Here is an 18,727-nt window from a genome sequence, read left to right as displayed (position 1 = left end):
CATAAATTTACAACTGGTAAAAGGCAGTGTTATTTTGTTGAAAACACATCTGCGTTGATATGTTCGCTAGGACATCAACGTCCGGGTCTAAAAAATATTTGGACAGAAAAATAGAAAAACCTCTCGCTCGTTGACCTGCATACCTCGTGGCGGCATGTCACGTTCAAGAGTTCTGAATGGTTCCAATAGATGGCGGGCGAGCAGCGGAACGTCGAAAAATTGCATTTGCATGAGTAAACCTCCGCCGTGTTTATTGTGGGAAGAGCGCCACGGGAGAGGACGTCCGTGAAAGGTTGGCGGGCCGGAGAAGAACACTGTTTAGGTGACAACGCCGGCAGAAGAGTACGGTCTTCTACGACATTTGAAGATCACTTACCAGGCACGCACGCAATTTTCCATTAGCATTTGCGGTAACAGTATTGTTCTGCTCTAAATAAAATTATTTGATTGTGGTTGGCCGACAGTATGAAAGAAATTCAGTTACCGACTTTCCGCTGTTTTCTCTGCCTCCTGTAGCCAGGCGGCTCAGTGAGACGCATCCCTTTCCTTGTTTATTGAAAACGCCAACGAAACACCACAACACAAAAGTAGGAACGACACAGGTGCTCTCTGGCAACTGTGTCGTATTTACTCTTCTCTCGTGCTTTGTTTCCGCTGGCCTTCACAAGCAAAATGCAGGTTGCCCACTTTGATACACTATTACATTTCTTCCCCGGGAGCGTCCAGGTGCCTTTTTATGATGACTTCTCCATCAACATCAAGATGTTTTCAGTAAAGAATGCTACTCTTTGTGCTTAGTGTGCAGCCAAAATGAGTCCCAAATAATGGCACACTGGACTTTGCAATGGCATAAGTGAAAGAGATCAACTATTTCTTACCTCTCTTTTTTTGGGAAATCTTCATCCACTGCATTTTGGTTCAACGCTGAAATCTGCAAGCACGAAATGGAGGCGTTCCAACTTGCACGTGAACAGGCGAACTGTACCCGTTTTAAATGCGAATGCATTTCTTAGTCGGGGTTTGTCGTGCTCCGTCGGCGTGCGCTTGCATTCCTCCAGCGCGAGCGCACGTGAGCGCGCGCCTCGTAGTTCTGGCTTCGTCGTCGTCGTCGTCGTCTTTCCTCCAGCGCGAGCGCACGTGAGCGCGCGCCTCGTAGTTCTGCCTTCGTCGTCGGAACTCCGTGCTGGATTGTTTGGTTGGCCAATCCCTAGGGGCATCATGCCACAATTATCATTAGACGCGCTGCGGACGCCAGCCAACGTATGCAAGACAGCCCCCGGCTCTAATGCATTTCTGCATAAAAGAAGAAGAAGAAGGTGGGAGTACTCCTGTCAAAACGCGTGTGGTTCTGGCGGGTGCCACCGGAAGCGATGCCGTTTGTGACGAGGCCGAGATCGTTCGCAAGCTGGTGGATCAGTCGCACAGTTTTCACGTTGCTCCGGGGGAGAATCGCACTCCGATCGCGCTCTTCCTGGCCGCTCGCTGCGCTCGGAATCTATATAATGCAGTGGAGCGCGCGCCTGGCGCCGTGATAGCGAATAATTACTCGCACCGCACTCATCGTGCACCCAATGCATTCGCACTTCCGCACGATCCCCTTCGGGGAGGTGGGGGGATTTTTTTAGTCTGGATAGGACACAGTGCGCCCTTATTTTCCTTGCGTTGGCTCTGTAACAACCAAACCCTTGTCAAAGCGAATACACGAAAGCACCCGTTGGCTACACACAATGCGCGGTAGGGTTTAAAAGTCTGAAATGTTTTCCCCGAAGGAAAATAGGACGAGAAGCTTCAGCAGTCCATCAACTACAGCATTCTGTCCAACTTATTTTGTGCCCTGCTAAATAGCTGACCCAGTGTTTTATTCTGCACGTTAGACAACAGCCAGTTGGACAGCTTCCGGTGCTGGTGGTTCCAGCCACTCAAATTTAAAGTGGCTTCTTCAAATGTATTGTCCAACGGGGAACATCATAATGTATTTCCACCAGCGAATATTTACAGTAGAGGTAAGGCAGAATTTTTAAAATCGTTGTTGTTACCGCAATACTCTCTTCTAGACCTGTAATAGCTTCAGGGCGGGAACATTAGGTGCACCGTCATGCAAAACTGGGTCGTTTTTGCGGTTGCTTGGAACAGAAAAACCGTCACTGTAATGCATAAATGCAAAATAATAAAGTAGTTTCCCTGAACGTAAAAGCTGCAGAAATGCGGAGCAGTCATTCGCCAGAGAGGCTGTGGGGCTCTCTGTTAAGCAGCTTCAGCATCAGCCTGGCGTTGATACCAAAAGCATTCAAGAGAGGTCTCTGCAGCCACTAAAAGATATATAAAGAGTCATCGGATTGAGTTTTCTATACTTGTGAGGTAGTTATTACGTAATTAACGATGCTTTATTTCGTATTATTGCGTGGTTATTTGCGGCCTAGCAGCGGCAACCTCCGTGGGAACGGCGGAGCACAAAAGCACCCCCGACACTTTGCACATGGGTAAAGTATGCCTCTTTTGCGGAATCGGATAGACATCAGCTTTGAAATGCGAGGGACCGAGGTTTCATCCTGACCAGAGTCAGTGGTATTATTTGCTAAGGCTCTCTTTAGGTGCGCGACGCCGTTGTGCCGGGACTTTGAACACGCCACGTCCAAAAGCCCGGCCCATAAAGGACTCCGCATTTAAAGCACAATTGTGTTCACGTGAGAATTCAAAAATAGACTGCCCATTAAGACCTCGGTGACTGCACTTTCTCCGCCCGTTGCCAGCGGTGGAACAAAAGTTAGACCAGAGTGCGTAGCGTTTAAAGTAAACCCAACTAGACTTCATAAAATAGGTTCAGCCCAGCCGCACAGGAACATAGATTTTGCGGAAGCTGTGCCCAATGTCGCTTGTCTTCCGGTTGAAGTATTCCGTACGAAAAGGCGAATAAGTGACAGCGAAGAAAGATAAAAGATACAATGTACTAGCACAAAAGTCGTCGATAAGTATGGATTTCAAAGCATCTAAGCAGACCTAAGGGCTCCGATTACATTTTTTGTTGTTATGCTGAAAACAGGTCGTTTGCGTAAGGTATAACATCTTCACACGTTTTCTTCGAGAAGAAGAAGGAACGGCAACGAACGTTCTGTCTGAGGCGCATATTTTTTTGTCGTCTACGTATCAACCAGCAAACGCACGAGAGTGATGTATAGACGATGTTGAAGCTCGCATACGGACTAAGTGGAACTTTGTCTCATTAAAACAATGCTACCTTACGTCAAGCGCGTCAATTGGCTCAGCTATAGTACACAGATATCTTTCAAAAAGAAGGGGAGATTGGACGTGCACTGAACAAGGAATGTTTATAGGTAATTTTTGTGCTTACGTTATTTTCTATCACGGACATCTTCTTTGTGGTACGACACACCGCTTCTATTGCACACGAATTCGCCTTAACGGTTCCCTTCCTCATGAGCGAAGCGGCAAATCGAAGATGAGCTACTCCTTAGCTTACCGGCTGCATAGATCTCAACTTCCGAACCACCTTCATCGCTGCCTGCATTCTTGCAACGTGCTCGCAGAAACTCTGCGGAAATAAGAAGTCATGCGTGTGGGTAAACGATAACATGGTGCGCTGCAGGCCTGCTACTACTGTGTCCATAACCTTTTGGAATGTGGCTGGTGCCATGCGTAGCCTATTAAGATGTCTGTTAACTTGTATAGTTGTAACAGTGGTTTTAAATGGTCGTATCGTGGTCTCTATCGCCCGCCTTTTTTTAACCCACCAGCCGCTCTTTTGATTGTTCGCAGTAAGTAGTTCGCATGGCACAGCTGCTGCGAGGCGTCGCGCATTCGTAGTAGAAAAAACATGTTTCAGGACCACTGACACTTTAAAACAAATAACTATCAGTGACGCATAAAAAAAATCACCGGTAATGTATAAAAAATTCGAAGTACGCGAACCCGAAAGGTTAGTTTGACTGAATGCTTCTCCGACGTCGCTAATGGAGAGCGCACTGGCACAGTTTCAAACGTTTAATTTGTCAACCGCGCATAAGGGTCAGCTATATTTCCGTCTGCAACACTGCTGCGCATAAAATACTAAAAAGTAAAACAACACATATAGGTTGCTTTTATAGCCGCCTTCATCGCTGACTGCATTCTGCAACAGATTCGTATAAACTCCGACGAAATAAGAAGACATGGGCAGTAGTACACGACAAAATGGCGCGCTGCAGGCATTTTACCATTGTGTCTATATGGGTTAGCATTTCTAAAGTGTCAGCTGTAGGTTTGCATCTGTCACATTTAGCTAGTGTGTGTTTTTACAAAATATGAGCCTGACGTTTCCATGAGTATAAATGGTATCGATTTTGCTTAAACGTCGGTGTTCAATTTATTTGTGAAACGCATGTTTTGCTTAGCTGACGACCCATTTTAGCGTCGAATCACTGCCAATTCCAATTACACGGAATCTCCATTTCCTGCAATGGCGTTGGAGAACTTCGAAACTTTGGGCGTGCAATTGGCGAACTTGTCCTCGCAGCTCATGGAGCCAAACCCCAGCGGAGGCTCTTATTGATCGCCGGTCCTTCTGAATATTTTATTCCAGCCTTGTTTTATGCGCCCCTAATTGCCTCCTTATTAGACTCTGAAGGGTCTTTTAGACCCTACATAGCAAAGTTTTTGTGCGCGAGGTTGAATTCGTTACACAGACTAAGTGCGCCAGAGAACGCTTTCCCGAAGAGCGTTTTTTATGCGGGGTTCCTACATTAGCTTCGCTCCTTTTATGTTTCTCATACGAGCGAGCACAGGTGCTCAATTGAACAATCGCCACTTAATTACTCGAATTTTAAATGCTTCGACAGTTTTGTTATGTTAAACAATCGAACATTCCCCCAATGGCATGACACTATAACGTATTCATTCACGAGAGAACCATGAGCAGAGGTGCAGAATTCACTCAAACGCCAAATAACCAGCCGAGTTTGCTAGCATTGTTTAAGAGGGTTCAGCAGTTCGGCGCCAACTCAGATTCGCACTTTTTTGCTTCATAGATGGCATCACGCACCGCCCCCAAAAAGCTGCGTCAGGTAGTTGCAATCTAGCAGTGTAAAAACAACCAGGACACCGAAGCACGCTTTATTCCGCCGCACGAAAGGAAATATAGCTCCGATGACGGCATGCATCGGTCGTGCGATGACACGAGCGTTCCCTGATACGACCGAAGATCTTGGCCAACAATGTCAGATATCAGTACGGAATGAATACCGGCATGACTTGGCCCAGATATTTCTTTTTGCGGTTTTGCATGCTGTGGTTTTTTCTGGAGAAGACGAAGTCGGCGACTTGCAAAGAGGGCGAGGAGGGTGCTTCTCGTGGTGCGAATGAAAATATACATTCATTTCCTGCGACCCCCAGATAAGGCCACTGCGTCTAAGGCGGCGACAGAAAATGTGTTTAGAGGTTTTCTAAGCCTTTGGTATCAATCTACGCGCACAGGTAAGAACACAGAAATACGACAGCGCGTATACACAATTCACTTTCGCGCCAGCATAGACGGCGGTGGTTACATTGCTCCGACCGACAGAAGAGCATCGCAGCGAGTTACGAAAGCGGCAAGGGGTGCGTCTGGACCTACTGGGCTGCAGGCTTTCCTCAGCATTCGTTGTCAATCCTGCCGTTTGCGGGAAAGAAGCTTGGTTCGCTGCGCTTCTGTGGAAGCCAGGAAACGTGACTTCTTCAAGGAGCATTCTATCCCACTTATGCGTGTTAAATTACTGCAGCGACGATTGCGAGTGTTACGCATGAAGAAAATCACACCAATGTCAGAGCAGAAACTGAAAACACATTTCTTGCGGGCGAGCAAATCACGCTGTGCGGCGCTGTGCCGGCAATAAATACAGCTTTATCAGCCCTTCTAGGTGAAGAAGGGTGCCTAAAGTTGTCACCCGCTTCGCTTTTAACATGCAAACATATTTGTACTCTGATCAAATTTCGTCCTTAATATTTTCCGCAGTCGATATAACACCATTTATAACATTAATAGTGAAACAGCTTAGTTGGAATTTATTACCGCTGTATTGCTTTTGAAAAGTTTCGTACAATGCGACATGGGATTTGAATTAAAAGTACACGATTGTATGTAGTATCGACGAGATAACATTTCGTCATAAAAAATCACCAAACAAGAAGAACTATCACTTTCCCGATCACACTATTATGCAAGCGGTTAAGCCCAATCTAAGCTACGCGCATAGTGGTTCGAACGGTAGTAATTGTGGTCATTGCTGTGACGCCTTGCGAGTTCTTGGACAATTCAATTTGCCTAGCTGCCCGGTGTTTTTAGCATGAGAAGGGAAACGGGAAACGGGGTGTTGCGGATGGGATCCAGCCATGGCACTGCATAGAACGCTCTTTTATGACCGGTTCTTCCTCTACGTAACAATGGTGATTTCTCTCTTAGCTCGTTCTTTTTGTTCTTTTCCATGAAATGTGTGTGGTGTACCAAGATATTCTATTTAGACGGCTTTCAATCCTACGCAGCGCACTTATTTGAGTCGTTTTGTTGTATCGTTTATTTTTGTAAAGAAATATAACAAATTATTGTGACCACAAATATTACGGAACTACGAAAGCGCATGTAACAAGTGCAATGCGTAGGTCACAGCTTACGTAAAGGTTACCGTAACGCTAAAGTCATATGTTATACATTGAGCTAAACGTGACTAACGAAATTTGATGCCGGTTTACTTAAATTATCGCACGTTTCTCCTCAATTTTTCATAATACGTCCACACTGCGTAAATTGAGTAGTGTACGTACGTACGTATGTGCATACGCAGGTATGCATGTATGTGTGTGTGTATGTATGTATGTATGTATGTATGTATGTATGTATGTATGTATGTATGTATGTATGTATGTATGTATGTATGTATGTATGTATGTACGTACGTACGTACGTACGTATGTATGTATGTATGTATGTATGTATGTATGTATGTATGTATGTATGTATGTATGTATGTATGTATGTATGTATGTATGTATGTATGTATGTATGTATGTATGTATGTATGTATGTGTGTGTGTGTGTGTATTTATGTATGTATGCAGATATGTATGAATGAATGAATGAGTGAATGAGCAGCCTATCAAGGGCGTCGCCCGTGGAAGTCCAACTACTTTTATATTGCTCTGTCGGAATAACTCATTTACGCTTAATTTCTTTATTTCATTCTTTCATAGCGCTAGCGGTCTTCTGCTCTTTCTATTCTCATTACAGGGTAGTCATTCCGTTACCACCGTGGTCCAACGGTTATCCGTTTGGGCCAAAATATGCCCTCCCTTAGTTCACTTTCAGTGGTATGTCCCCCCCCCCACCCCCCCCACCCCTCCCCCGTAACACAGTAACCCGAGACGCTCATTCCCAATGTCGGAGCGCTTTTTTTTTGTCATTATTGTTTCGGTGGCCACATGGGCCGACCGAAGATTGTTTAGACGTAATAACTCCCTGATTGGGAACTTTGTAATCCATAAATCCGGCTATCAGATGCTTTTCGGCTGTTCAGGTGCCCCTTGCTTCTGTTCGGGCCGAAGATAAAGCCCGGCGTGCGTGTGGCATGTACAGCTCCGAGTGACATGAGCCTGAGGGCGCAGCTTCGTGGCGCTCAGCTTCCGCCCGGAGCCCTTTACCCACATCTGTGAGCTTAGGTTCTGAGCGCTGTACCTCTGCACGCAGTTACAATTTCGGAAATGCAATAATCGATACGAGATGGAGTCATGTTCCTCTACTAGTTAATCATTACAATCAAGCATCTAACTTAGGATAATCGAAACGGTGATTAATCAAGTCAAGTTACTTATTTCCATAAATAGCACTTGGCACCTGCCACGGCCCCTGATCACTTAGCGCAAGAAAAACAGCTTTACTTCCAAAATCCAATTTTTTTAAAATAATTAGTCTCGATGAAACACCCCGTATACCCACACATTTCTTTTACCCATTTTTGATTTACTACCCTTGCTTATGTGTTGCCTCTGTATGCCTTATATTCCTCATTTACCCAGTGCCTCACCCGGGAAGGCATACCACTGTTGGTGAGCGCTTCAACTAAATAAATAAAATAGTGCGTGGTTGCATGTTTTGGCGGCCGTGACCGTAGCCGTCTTCCTAAATAAAGCAAGCATTCCAGAAAACGGAAAAATTCAGCTTACACAGAAGATTTTGCACGTATGTATGATCATTCATGAATATTTTGGACTTTTTGGAAGAGAAGCTTCAATGTTAATATGTACAGACAACGTAAAGAACAATGAATGCTCAATTGTGCACTATTCGAAATCGACACGTCCGAAAAACATTTAAAGCAATTGGTAAAAATTCACCTCCAGCACTGACCCAGTAATTACCAGAAAATAACGCCAAAACCAAGAGTGAAAAGTTGGGCTGATCAATACATAAGTTTGAAAGAAACCAGCGCATCAGGCGGAACACGAAGAGAACTTGACAAACACTTGCGCAAGTGTTTTTTATACTTCTCTTTCCGTCCTGTCTGATGCGCTCTTGCTTTCTTTCGAACCATGGAAAGACCCATGCAGATTAATTGAATGCCTGCAACGAACGCAACATTTCTGTCACTTCCTGAAACTACCTTTCAACGTTCCGTTAACAACGTTTAAAGAAAAAAAAATAGACCGTTTACTGTAACAGATAACGCGAACTAGGCAGTCTCATGCATTGTCCAAGACTACATGACCCAGCGTTATCAATAGTCGCAGCGTTCACGTGGCTGAGACAGACGCGCGTCGCAGCCAGCTGAGGCAGCGGCGAGATAACGAATATGCGCCTGCTGACGCTGTGACTACAAGGCGACTTCCGAACGTGGTGTACCATGTATACGGGCATGAGGTCAACTCGGCCTGGACTGCGCTTGGTGCGCTTTGAAAAAATTGAAAATTTGGGACTGTAACACGCTGCAGCCACGTCTGGGATATAAGCGCGCGATAGTGGGGGGCTCCGGATGAATTACAACCACCTGCAGATCGTTCTGCGAAATCTCGACACGGGGACGTTGTTCCTTCTCGCCTCCGTCTGAAGAGCGGCCGGGATGGCACTCGCATCTTCGCTGCGCTTTTGTCGCAGCCACGCAGTGACGGGTATCTGGACATATTTGTTTAGGCTGTCCGGTTGTGCACGGGTACTGCAGGGTTGCCATGGGAACATTCCCGAGTGCTTGCTTTTCGCTTTTTTAAATCGCTAAATTTTGATTGATTGTAGGGTTTTATCGCGCCGACGCAACGCAGGCGATGAGGCGCGCCGCAGTGGAGGGCTTCGGATTAATTTTGATCGCCTGGGGATCTTTAACGTGCGCCGAAATCTCGTACACACGGACGTTTTCGCTTTTCGCCTCCATCGGAAAAGCGGCCGCCGCGGCCGGGAATCGAACCCGCGACCTCGTGCTCAGTAGCGCAACGCCTTAGCCACTGAGCCACGGCGGAGGGTAAATTGCTAAATTTTGCGTTGCCGTTGTGTGATGACTGTAGCCTGGGTAGTTGTGTTTTTGCTTCCCGCAACCCTGAAATCACGGCGGTGTTCCACTGAGCAAGGGACGTCGCTATTCCTGTACACACGGGTCGTTCGCTTTAGCCACACTGTATTCGTATAGTTCCCCGACGTGGGACGGGCGTGCTGCGTATCTTTCTATGAAGTATTTCAAGGTACAGGCAAGGCACAGAATTTGCTATCGAATTCATCAAGAATCTTTGAGTAGCACTCTGATTTATTCCGGACAGCAACGGTTATTCGTGAGTTATATGGACGTCGTAAACTGATTTCGCAATTCTAAAAGATAGGTGTGTAGAATCTGCAGAAAATACAATGCACTATAATTAATTGCATGAAATCGCCATGCTACTTTGGCGTCAAATTTTACTGGCATGCTTGCACCCCGAGTTACTCTGTATCAAAGTAACTCAGAGAACATCAAGTAACATCAAAGAGCTCTGGCTTGCGTGTGAGTGAGTGTATGTGTACGTGTGTGCATGTCCGTGCCTGCGTGTGTTTGTGGGTGCGTCTGTGTATGTGCGCGGGTGCGTGCATGCGTGCGTGTGTGCATGTACGTGTGTGTGCGTGCGCGCGTGCGCGTGCGCGTGCGCGTGTGTGTGTGGGCGTGTGCGTGCGCGTGTGTGTGGGCGTGTGCGTGTGTGTGCGTGCGTGCGAGCGCGCGCGCGCTTCTGTGCGTTCGCGTGCGTGCGTGGATGCGTGTGCGCGTATGTGCGTGGGTGCGCGTTTGTGTGCGTGTGCGCGTGCGCGTGTGTGTGTGCGCGTACGCGCGTGGGTGCGCGCGTGTGTGTGCGTGCGTGCGTGCATGCGTGCGCGCGCGCGCTTCTGTGCGTTCGCGTGCGTGCGTGCATGCGTGTGCGCGTATGTGCGTGGGTGCGCGTTTCTGTGCGTGTGCGTGTGCGTGTGCGCGTGCGTGTGTGTGTCTGTGTGTGTGCCTGTGTGTGTGCGTGTGTGTGAGAATGATAATTGTGAGAGCGTGAGGGCGATAATTGTGAAGCATGCTGCCGGAATCTGGATGCATCATCGTAGCATTATCAGGTACAGGCTCGCCCTGTAAACTGGATGTTGTCAGATTCACGTGTGTGGTACAAATGTATTTACAAATGTATTTACTGTGGGCGGAGTTATTGAAATGGGCTAAAAAATCTGAATGATTACGTGCACTGAATCTCGCCGCCCCAAGTGCGGATGAAATGCGGAGAGTAAGCGAAAAAAAAAAACATCAAAGAGCTGTGCATAGGGGCATACACAAAATAAGAATCAACGTGTGATATCTCGAAAAGAAACAAACAAGTCCACTTATTTTACGTGAAGGCGAAACCATCTCTCTGAGCAGGGCATGCCTGGCTTCCCAAATCCCTAGGTTAACATACAGCGTAAATTACACATCCATGTGTGGGACCAGAAATAGATTGAAAAGAGGAAAAGAGGGAAATATAATATGGAAGAGCTCCAACCTGTTTCAGCCAAAATACAATTTACGGATTTTTCTAATAAAAGTGTTAAGACTATGATGGTATCATTTATGTAGCTGTAAAAGGACAGAACCTCACTGAGTTATTACAAGCCATGGCGCCAGCATGATGGAGGGGACAAGATCAAGCAAGTCACCGTCGTGGCCTGCCGGTGGTTGGTCTAGATCGGTCGTCGGTAACAAAAATGCGCCGAGCATGCTCCAATAGAATATAAATGAAAGCAAATGAACCAAGTACCCGCCAAAGAGCATTTTAACAAATACGAATCACTCAAATCTTTACTTCAGCATCACCAACAGCAATTCTGGATGTTGGGTGGGGGTGGGGGGGGGGTGCGGTTAAAATAATAAAGCCATTGATCTGTTTGACGACAAAAGTGCCGCATAAACAAGGCAAGTGCTGTTGTAGCCAACGTACTAGACACATGAATGCATACCAGTTACAGCAGAGTAGTGGTTTTGGCAAGTTGGTACATAAGGAGAAGACACACAGTGCGATGTGTGTCTTCTGCGTTTTTGTCCCTCGTCTTGTGCTGCGCTGCAACACGTTGATACAAGCTACAATTACATACAAGTGGCACTTTCGCTTGCAAAATACGTATTATGCGCAGATACTACAAAACACATTGTAACATTCGTGTTTCATTTGTACACGAACTCAACAGTCTGCGAAAATGAATGAAAGATGTATGTGCGTGGACTGGCACAAAAAATTTTAAATAATAATAAAAGAAGGCAAACACCGGTGAACGGTCATTGACGACCAATTGTTTATCCATGCTTTAAAGGGTTCAAAATGAGCGATGAACCCTAAACGTAATAAAAAGTATTAAACAAAGACCGCGCTAGCGGGGATGGAAAATAAGACGAAAGAAAGAAACGAAAAAAAACAGAAAAATCAAATTTCGTTCTTTCAAAGACTAAGCTAAACTTCCGAGCCTGGCTTTCTTACCTCTACGCTGTATCATGTGCATCTTACAGCACACCGTGCATTTCTTTGCCTTGGGGACTGAAAATCGAAGGGTGTGAAGGAGGATTTTGGAAGCAATTTTGAAAGGGCACATTTAAACTGCAGAAAAATTAACCTTCATACCGACAGTAAAAGTAACTCACTGGTCAGCCTGAAGAATTTACATTAATTGCAGTACAAGGAGAGTGATACTTTCACTTAATATACTTAATTTCAAGTAAGGTGCCATCGCACAGTTACCTCCGTCAGCAACTTTCAGCAATTTCAGCCTTGAATGGATATAAACAAGGAATCAAGTAATAAAAACGTTGCATTTTACGATTTCTCTAAAGGCGCCCTGACATTTAGGAAGATTGCTACGCTAATTGAACAATACAACAATGCTTCATATTAGCGCACGAGTCAGCGGGTTTACGCATTACTCCGCTAACGCACGCGTACGCAGATGCAAGTGGCTGCATAAGCTAAGTCTCCGTTCGCGGGAATGCCGAAGTTGAAGATAAAGAAAAAGCTGTCCCTGTAATCTGAAAAACGGGTGCTCCTAAATGTATATTGCTCATGCTACGCGAAGGAGAGAGAGAGAGAGAGACAGAGAGAGAGAGAGAGAGAGAGAGAGAAAGAGAGAGAGAGAGAGAAGAAGGAGGAGCAGGAGGAGCAGGAGGAGCAGAAAGAGGAGGCAAAATGTTTTAAGGAGCAAACAGAAAAATAAAGAAGTCAGGTGGCGTTTTCCGTTCAGGAAGCCCCAACTAAAGTTTTTTTTAGCCGCTCGAGTGCGAAACCACCCCCTTGCCCTCTTCCCCCATTGTACAAGAAAAATATTATTCCTGCATTTTTGCACCGTGACACCGCCAGTATGCAATGGACACAAGCAACAGCTTTACCGGCAAGATTTGAGGTCGCGTCACTTCGAGCAAGCGCTTCGTCTTGGCTCAGAGTTCAATAATAAAAAAAAATAAACAGCATTACTGCGGAATCAAGCCGTCATTCGGTGAAAAAGCAAAATATTCACCGCTTCGACCAACGCCATCGGTCTAACCATGCTCTTCCCCGCGCGCTGATAAGAGTGGAATCCGGCTCGCAAGAGATGACGCTGCAATGCATAGTTGCAATCAAAGCGGTGGTGCCACTCGCATGAGTGACGGCAAACTTTTCTGCGCTCTTTCGCGCGCATGCCGCATAAGCCCAAAAGTCCGGCTATCCGCGCAGTAACATAGCAAGACCGTAGCGTGTACGCGGTGAGTGGTGAAGCCTAATAATGTTTCCTCCTGATTACGAAAGACGGAGCCACCAGCAAGAGTGGGAAATTTGATTTCGAGCGTTCTCGAGCTGCGGAACTTTCAGAAAGCCTAGCGCTAAAACTATTCGCCTCAGAAGAATTCTACCGGCATGTATGCAATCAGAAGAGCCAAAGGGAGGGAATGTTGCGAACAGAATTTCTGTATTGGGAGATTTTTTTCAATGCGGCGCGCAGAAACACAGGCACCCCGAAAACCCATGTTTTTCCTAATATTTCTTACTCGTTTGTAAAAAAACGAGATCCCAGTTTAAAAATCTGTCCGCAACATTCCCCCCGTTTTTGAAACCGGAAAAAGTCGATACTAACCCCATAGGCTTAGGCCAAATATTAGGCGCGCTATGGCTTCTGAAAGTGTCCATGTATTGTCTACGGGAGGCCGGCAGTGCTGAACCCTCTTAACGCGCGTCTTCGCCGTACGGCAGCGTTTGCATCGAGACACCCGGTTTGGAGCAGTGGAACGCGCAAAATTTAAAATGATTTAAGCAAACATTTGGCGTCTTTACCTTGGGAGGAGCGCGACGCAAGAGGAACAACATGAGAGGTGAGCGGTAAAGCGAAGGGAGGCATTTACTTCGCAAAAGCCGATAAAGACTATCGTCTTTTGACGTCATTTGCAACGAAAGGAGCAGATACGCGGCCAATTTTCTCTCCTGCAACTTGCTAGCCCCCACTTTATGTATCACTCGCTTCTTTCCCACCTTGCAATAATGCGACGCGCAATGCTGAAATTGCAACATTTTAACTTATGCAGCTTGGAAATCCTTCATGTAACCGTGGTGGCAACAAACGAATACATAGTGACTTTTTAGAGGCGGAGGGTGGCAGAACTGGGCAGGCAACTCTTAGCATAGGCAAGAATTAAAAGGGGGGGCGGTAGGCACTGTAAGCTTTGAGTGGTACTTCAAAGGGGCTTTGGGAAGGTTACCGCGCCTACCGCGTTTCCTTTCCGGAGAGAGTTCTCTGAATGACGTGTTATTTATTGTCTCATTAGATGATGCAGTTTCTTCCTACTATGAAGCAGAAAAGTTCTCTTGCTTTGGCCAACAGCTTCAGAAGCTGAAGGCACACTAAAACATCGGAAGGGGCATTACGACGCCAGGCAAACTCGCAACTTGGATTTTTTGTCTTTTCTTGTGCATTTTGCGCCATTTTTCTTCCTGAATATAGACCAACTGGCGCGGCCCCGTTCAAGTAAGCAATTACCATGGTTTTGGAGTATTTTTGATTTTGGCCGTCCTAAAATAACCTTTTCTGTGCGCGCTAAGAAGTCCGCAAGCAGAGTCGATCATGACATTATGCTTGACATGCTCAGCAGACCACTTGTAGATTTTGAATGTTTCTGCTATCTTTGGGTGACGTGCATATTTTTATAGCGTGAAATGAGGAATTCATTTATAGAATTGCTTATAAGTATTGGTTAACAAGGGTAAATTGACAGCTACGCTGTCTTAGGCACTGAATGTTTTGATAAGACTGAATCAGTGAGAACCTCAAAGATCTATCTGCACAAGTCGTGTCAGTTATAATTAGAAGAGGTCTTCTTTCGAAAACTCTTTATTCTATACATAGATTAGCGCCATATGCTTGCACGGGTGACTTTATGTATGACTGGCAGACCTTGGCAGCACCGGTACAGTTCTTTAGACGAGAGAAGCTCTTGGCTTCGCGGCGTGTGAGGCGATCTGACCTGTGGAAAATTCAACAAATTGTAGGTATTCTCCCCCGCGAATTCTCGGGTTATTCTGCTTTACCTGCCGCACGCCGCCACCTCTCCTGCCATCTATGAACGCACGGTGGAAAGACTGTGCGATGTAGGGGGGTGTGGCACGTTTTGTGCACGCTAGGTAAGCGCAGCGGCGCATGTCATCCGGGGGAGTCGCCACGCGGGAGTGCCACCAGCCAGGGAAGACCAGCCGCTGCCAGCCATCTTCAATAAGCCCAACGACAGAAAGCGGACAGTCGTTCGTCCCGCCCTTCCGTAAGCTTCCGGACGTCGTAGTGCTGTGGCCAATGTATCTCCTGGGCCATTTATGTGGTTTCTGCTGCTTCAGTGAAGCCCCTGTTTCCTCTGAAAACAATCTGTGCAGCGATCTTTTGATAAGGCTGTTGCGGGAATCCCCTCGGTAAGCAGGAAAATCTGCAAGGTATGTCTTCTGCCTCTGCCTCTGTATGTCTTCAATGCTACCTGATTACCTTAAAGAAAAACTTGCCCATAGGTTACAAATGCTGGAGAAAGGTCAGCGCAGATTGGGGCGCATGGTGGGCAACAGGGCAGCAGTTCTTAGTCCGCTCTGTATCACGGCGGATTTGCTGCAATGAAATGTTCAAGGATAAAATTCCCGGGGGACGACATAAAGTCAATGCGTACAAACGTCAACGCTTCGGATCTACCAGGAAAACCTTGACCGCAATGACTCCTGTCGCGATGTTTGTGTTGCGGCTTCCATAAGGGAGCTGAAAAGTTGACCTTTTTTCTTAATGTCTCCATGGTTGGCGGCCTGAGTTTTCAATCTTGGAAATGAATCGCCACCAGACGGGCTTCCACTACATACTTGTGTTTGGACTTCTGTGTACCGCAGACGTGTGACATTTCATTCTACCCTAGTGACCTTCGACTCCACTTATCTGGTCGTTACAAAACAACGTTGCGTGAGCCTTCTGCGAGACAGACAAAGTCGATTGCCTATATCCTGGCAACGCGTGGCCTTCAGCAACTTTCAACTACTTTACTGAGCTGAGGTTTAAATTTGGGAGCGCTGTATCGCCAAGCGAGTACTCAGGTGGACTTAGAAGTACTCAGCGCTTCTGACCCAATTGTAAGGCTTGCCTACAGCTGCTATGTTCTGTTTTATTTTTGCGGCTATCACCTTTTGCATGTACAGCCGTGACGACTTTTTGCTCACGCCTTTGCTGCTCCCGCTAGCGGCGCAAACACAAACACCAGCACGGCAAACGATGCGCCACAACTCTACCATACTCCCCACGGCTGGAGCTCGGCGTGTGCTGAAATGCTTCTGCTATTCTGCACCACTGCTGCACCGTCGTTCTTTCCACGGCATTTCCTCGCTCTTGCACATGAGCCCGCCCCACAGTCTTCAGACGCTTTATTGGAGCTTAAAACCCTCGCACCGTTTAGCTGCAGTTGAAACACTTGGCACTTTGCAAAAGAGGTGCTCAGGACAAATTCAGGGCACAGGTTTGTCCTGCAAGATCGACGCTTCTCATGTACACTGTTTTTTTGCCCATTCTTTTAGAGGACTATAGGTGGCACATCTCAAACAATTCAACCTGCTCATCTATCTTTGTAACTTAGGGAAGCAGAAAATTTTATTGTGAGCACACGTTTACATCTGGGGGTCACTGTTCTTAGAGAGTAAAATTGCTTCATTTCTCAAGCGCTCTTATGCAACGTAGCTCTAATTTCGCCCACCAGAACGTCTCACGCAGCGAAGGAACAGAGTAAGGAATATTGATAGAATAAAACGGTTGCAATACGGTTTTTTTAACCCGCATTTGCGAGGTGGTTCAATTAATGCTCTTACCGGAGAAGCCAAAACCAAAGGCCGCCCGCGGTACCTTAAATTGTACATCTGCAGGGCGTCGCACGTACGTCTTTGTTCTCCAGAAATAAAAATCTGGTGAACAGTTCTACACGATCAGACTATTCAGAAGAATTGAATTTATCAAAGCGTAAACGCAAATATCACCCGGGTGCCTCAATCATTCTAGGCACGTTGCTTCAGATGATGTCCTGAATCCGGAAATTCTTCTCTATATTACTGGGCGCCCATCTACCGATCGTAAAACATAATGTGCTCGAACGAGGTAAGCTTTCGAACAAAAACCGGTGGTGACTGTAACTTCTCCAAACGCGCTTTTTGTGTTGTTGTTCACAGCTTCTTGTGACCTTACTTTTTTGTAGGTTTGTACTTGCCATCGCTCGCTTTTATTCCTTAGGGAACGCTTTGTTTACAGTGATTCCGCTCCTCAGTTTGGAGCAGTCAGCGAAGACTGCCGCGCTCCAGGTGATCAGTTTGGAGTTAGCAAAAGAATAACTTTTATATTTTCGGCTACTCGTATAATGCGGAAAATGTTTACGTTGGCATAACCCAGATTGCAGTGAGCGAGTCTTTCCGCTTTACAATCATTCGATGTGGCATAAACGCAAACCAGAATGAAGAAGCTTTTGAAGGAACCAGCACATGGAGCATAACTTTGTCCTGAATTTAATCACGACTTCTGACAATGGCGACTTTGTCCGTTAGAATATCACGCTGTTCTGGCAAATCGAGTATTTCATTTTATTGCACGTAATAATAAACCATATACGTGCGTAATGCCAATGTTGAGAATATGATTGCTCAATTAATGCCTCAATATTTTACCCTATATTGTATTTTAATCACTGTAGTGAGAATTACGACAACCACGGCTGTAAAAACCAGTTTTATTTGCGAAATTGCAGCGTAGTACCGGAAGGTATGTAAGCTTATTACAGATATCGCGAGGGCTGGCAGGCCGAGGCCATTAGAGAGGAAGCCAGCGTTGCAATACCACGTGCCTAATATACTACTTTAATAATACCAATAGTAATAGTGCTCTAATAACGTAACATTATTCGTTTATTATCGGGCCCGAGAATAGTTTGAGGGCCGTTGTTTTGCGGTACGCGAAAAAAAAAACGCCCGAGACATGATGTACTTACGTCACAACGGAATTAAGTGAAGGGATATCATGTCTTTCTCAGAACAAAGCAAAAATTTCGAAATACAAATATAGATACAAGCACCAACCCATAAGTACACACATACAAGCAAGGAATATTTATATGCAGTATAATACATTGTGGCATATGGGACTCGGGTAATAATTTCTCTAAAAGCCAGAGTGTGTACAAATGCGCGAGGAGAAAGATACAAGTAAAAAAATAAAAGCTGTCCAGAAGCGTAATAACATAGGGTGGCTGACTCATTAAACAACAAGCGCAAAAAGAGTATGCACACCTGGGTTGGTAGAATGGGACGAGACAATTAAGAAAGCTGAGTAAAGAAAGAACGAAAGGATACCTCTGACGATCTTTTATGATGAAGTGACAGCATGGGAGACCATCGTAGATCATGAAGGCAAGATTAAAAAATGTGGAAATTTATGCCAATATCGCAATCAATAAATATTGAATCAGTAAATATAACCACGTACTCCGAGTAGGGCTCGTACGTCAAAAGAAAAGGAATAAAAGGAATTGTAACAAAAGCAATAGTAACAAAGAAAACTAACAAAAGGAATAAATCACACAGAAATGGGCGGTTATACAAAATGTCGGGTTTCGGTTTACGTTTGCGGCCCGTGGAGAGGAAGATGTTCTAGTAGCTCAGGGCAAGAAAGTGTGCATTGAAAAGTTTGAGCCCTTTCGGCCCCGTGTCCTTCATTGACGACATTCCGAGCAATTCTCCT

This window comes from Haemaphysalis longicornis, unplaced genomic scaffold, assembly GCF_048455015.1.
Source record: "Haemaphysalis longicornis isolate Haplotype H1 unplaced genomic scaffold, Haemaphysalis longicornis Haplotype H1 scaffold_9, whole genome shotgun sequence".
Lineage (NCBI taxonomy): Eukaryota > Metazoa > Arthropoda > Arachnida > Ixodida > Ixodidae > Haemaphysalis > Haemaphysalis longicornis.
Note: the sequence above shows the minus strand (reverse complement) of the source record.